The following is a 4,248-nucleotide window of genomic DNA, read 5'->3' as shown; positions in this document are numbered from 1 at the left end:
CTCTCTCTCTGTCTCTCCCTCTCTCTCTCTCCCTCTCTCTCTGTCTCTCCCTATGTCTCTCTCTCTCTCTCTCTCTCTCTCTATCTCTGTGTCTCCATCTCTCTCTATCCCTCTCTCTCCCTCCCTCTCTCTCTCCCCCTCTCTCCCTCTCTATCTCTCCCTCCCTCTCTCTCTCTCCCTCTCTCTGCCTCTCTAGTGAACAAACGTCCACATGACAAGATCCTGTCTGGTTGCAGACTCTAAAGTAAACTCTGTGTCTGTGTGTGTGTGTTCATCACAAATGTGATTAATGAGGAAACATTGTTACTTTAACAGTTTGAATTTAACAGACTGAGCAGCAGCAGGTTATATATAATAAATATATATAATATTATATTATTATTGTCCTGCAGCGTTTCTCCGACCTTGAGTCTGATTTATGTCTCAGCCTCAGGTCACATAAGAGACAGATGAATTCCAGTTGCATGTGAATGAGCAGAGACCTGATGTCTGAAGGACGCAGACGTCAGGGACAGGGGACATTCATCAGGATTACACCTCCTCCATGTTCGCAGACAGGACACGGACCAAACTAGACATCAGAGGAGACGTTAAGAAAATGTTTAAAGATGGTTTCTGTCATTTCAGGTCGTTCTTATCTCACTGATGATTGACAGCTCATCACAGGGTGGGCACCGCGGCCCAGTAGAGACCATCAGCTCCACATGACGTCACCAGCAGCTTCTGAAGCTCAGACACTCTGACCTCATGTTTGTTCAGCGGCAGGAAGCTAACTCACCATTCTGCAGTTTGGTCCCATTGTTCAGTGACAGTTCTGATTCACTGGTGGACTTTTTGTTTCCCACGCTGCATTGTGAAAGTAGAGTTCCCCCGATGGAGAAATGTATCCCATCATGCATTGTGCACGTGGTGTTGACAGGAAGTCGGAGAGAGAGAGAGAGTCAGCACTTCTCTAATCATAGGGATGAAAACACACAGCTTTTTAAAACCATCATCATTCACTGGGCTTTTTACCTCAAAGTATTAAACTAAGTGTAAAATAGTCATTTAAATTTATTATGGGATTTTCCACAGAAAGACTGTGTTCTTGTTTTTCTTCATAATCCAGGAAATTACTTTTTCCAAAAGTGTTTTTTCCTTTTGTCGATGAGTTGAGAGTTTAGTCCTCTAGATACACGTCACTATATACTGAATGAGTGAATGAGTAAATGAGACAATGAGTGAAGGTGTGAATGAGTAAATGAGAGAATGACTGAGTGAGTGAAGGTGTGAATGAGAGAATGAGTAAATGAGACAATGAGAGAATGAGCGAATGAGTGAAGGTGTGAATGAGTGAATAAGTGAAGGTGTGAAGGTGTAAGTGAGTAAATGAGAGAATGAGTGAAGGTGTGAATGAGATAATGTGTGAATGAGAGAATGATGAGTGAATGAGTGAAGGTGTGAATGACTGAAGGTGTAAATGAGAGAATGAGTGAAGGTGTGAATGAGTGAAGGTGTGAATGAGAGAATGTGTGAAGGTGTGAGTGAGTAAATGAGAGAATGAGTGAATGAGTGAAGGTCTGAGTGAGTAAATGAGAGAATGACTGAAGGTGTGAATGAGAGTGTGAATGAGAGAATGATGAGTGAATGAGTGAAGGTGTGAATGAGAGAATGAGTGAAGGTGTGAATGAGTGAAGGTGTAAATGAGAGAATGAGTGAAGGTTTGAATGAGTGAAGGTGTGAATGAGAGAATGAGTGAAGGTGTGAATGTGTGAATGAGAGAATGAGTGAAGGTGTGAATGAGTGAAGGTGTGAATGAGTGAATGTGTGAATGAGAGAATGAGTAAATGAGAGAATGATTTCAGACCTGAGACTCAGATGAGCTGGAACAGTCATGTGACCTGTTTGAGAACAACAGGTGTGACCCTGGAGCTCGGACTCTGAAGTCTGTTTCCGTCAGTGATTCATGTCTGTGACAATCCAACCGGTCACTGGAGGTTTGTTCCACTTCTTAACAAACAGTGAAACCTTTTCTTCCAGGAGGGAAGCTGAGCTGAAGTCGGATGTGTAATCCCGGGCGGCGTGCAGCCTCGGGCGCCACTTCCATCAGCTCTGAACTTCCCTCGCAGCCACAGATCTGAGCTCTACATCATATCCAGGGTGATTCAGGAGGATGCTGAGAGGAACCGGTTCACTGCTCAGTGTCGGGTTGAAGGAGCTTCTCGTCGCTTCCAGCTCGTGCAGCCGCTCCTCCAGAGAACGACCAGAAGCTAAACAGGAAGCGTGTCAGAGGAGAGAAGAGACGCTGACGTGAACCTTCTTCTGTAACGCGTTTCCCTCGTTAGAGATGAAAGGACATTTTGAGCAGATCAGCCGTGAAACGTTGGATCTTCAAGATGTGATGAAGGAAGCAGACACTTTCAGGTAAAGGGCCACTTCACTCAAACTTCACACTTGATTGTATGTTTCTCTGGATTCTTCAGGGACGACTCTGACTCTGGAGGGACGAGCTGCATTCAGCAGAGATCTTCACAACACCAGGACAAAGGAAGGTTTGGACAAACCACCAAGTGAAACTGGGCTCAGGGCCACCAGGTCTTCATGGATCCTCAGGCGAAACGCTCTCTGTGAGCACAGAGCAAATATGGGATGTTTATTGAAAGTCACTAAAAACATTTGAAATCTCACTGCCTGACTGTGAATGAGTTTTTCCGAGACGTTCTTGTTTCTACTCGTCTCTTCAGGAACGTCTGACTCCCAGTGGAGCTTCACATCGTCCACCTGGACTCACAGCAGCTGAGACGTCCTCCTGATCAGAAGCTTTCACCAGTTTGTTGTGAATCCTCGGAGCTCAGACTGAACACGAAGGTCTTGAGCGCTCAGTCGTCCTGCTGCTTCCACCAAGTAACAAACCAACAGTCTCACGTTTTCCTTCTGTCCGTCGCTGCTGCTCCATCATGTTCATGTGATAGAGTCGTGGAAACCAGACATGGTGCAGATTCATGATGATGATGTTGTAGCAGCTGCTGCAGATGTTTCTATATGTGCTGCATGTGTCGTTCCCGCCCCCCCCGACATGTATGAAGAGATTCAGAACATTCCTCACATGCTGCTGCAACCACTTGTTTCTGTGCCGTCGAGATATAGTTTCATCAAGCTTGTGATATTATAAGAAATTAAAGGATTAAAAATCTCCAACAGACATTATGTATAAACACTTTAAACAATACAAACTGTTGATTTTCAGGCGCCCAGATAAATATATGATTGGCATACTAATAACCGCTAGTAACAGCAGCTTCCTGAGCCCATGATAGAGGAGTGGATAGATATAGTAAATAACATTTATGTTATGGAAAGATGTTATGATTACTTTCTCCTTTCGTCTTCAGAAAACTGTGTTCATCCAAATATGGAGCAAATGGGTGAGATATGTAAAACCACTAAAGGCCAATTTATGCTTGAGCGTATTTTGTAAAACGGATAGATAAGACCACCCTATCCGTCGTGAAACGCCCTCTCCGAGCGCCTCGGAGAGCTTTTCGTACACGTCTGATTTTTCTAACTTCTCCGTGTTGTGTCGGAGAGCCCGCGGACGACATCAAACGACATCATTTCCGTATGTCGTCTTTTCCGTACGACGTCATTTCCGGACCTGTAACTTCCTGATTCACAATAAATACATACACAACTACGATTAATGTGACGTGTGATAAGCCAGCGGAGTTGTCCGGCTGACGGTGGCTCGTTCGAGCACTGAGGACATGTGTGCACGGTCACAGACGGTTAGAACGAGCTTTCAAAACGGCGCTAGCAGGCTAGGCTAGCGGGCTAGGCTAGCCACCATGCTAACTGCGGTGGTAACAGTGCAAGAACCCGCCGTCACGACTTTAATTCCACTTCTATCATGACACTGTTTCTATAATACCGTCAGGTTAGAAGCAAACACTGGGTAGTAGTTAGTGTCGGGAGTCACTGCTGACTGTGCGTGGAAGCTGGGCTTGAAGCTAGCTGGGAGGGGAGCTAGCTAGCTACATGTAGCCTCAAGCAGATTCAAGCTGTGGAATCAGCAACACAGTTCGGAAAAAGACCGGGGAACCGCTGCGCTAAGAAACGATTACATCAGCATCTTGACCTGCTGGGTGTCACTTTATTTAGTTCTGTTAGTTGCCATGGTTCAGTGTGTGGGAGGAGCTAACATGTCAACAGAGACACGTGGACTTCTTCTTCCCAAATGGGGTAGGCTTCTCTGAGCTCGTCTTCCGTTGC

This window comes from Limanda limanda, chromosome 3, assembly GCF_963576545.1.
Source record: "Limanda limanda chromosome 3, fLimLim1.1, whole genome shotgun sequence".
Lineage (NCBI taxonomy): Eukaryota > Metazoa > Chordata > Actinopteri > Pleuronectiformes > Pleuronectidae > Limanda > Limanda limanda.
Note: the sequence above shows the minus strand (reverse complement) of the source record.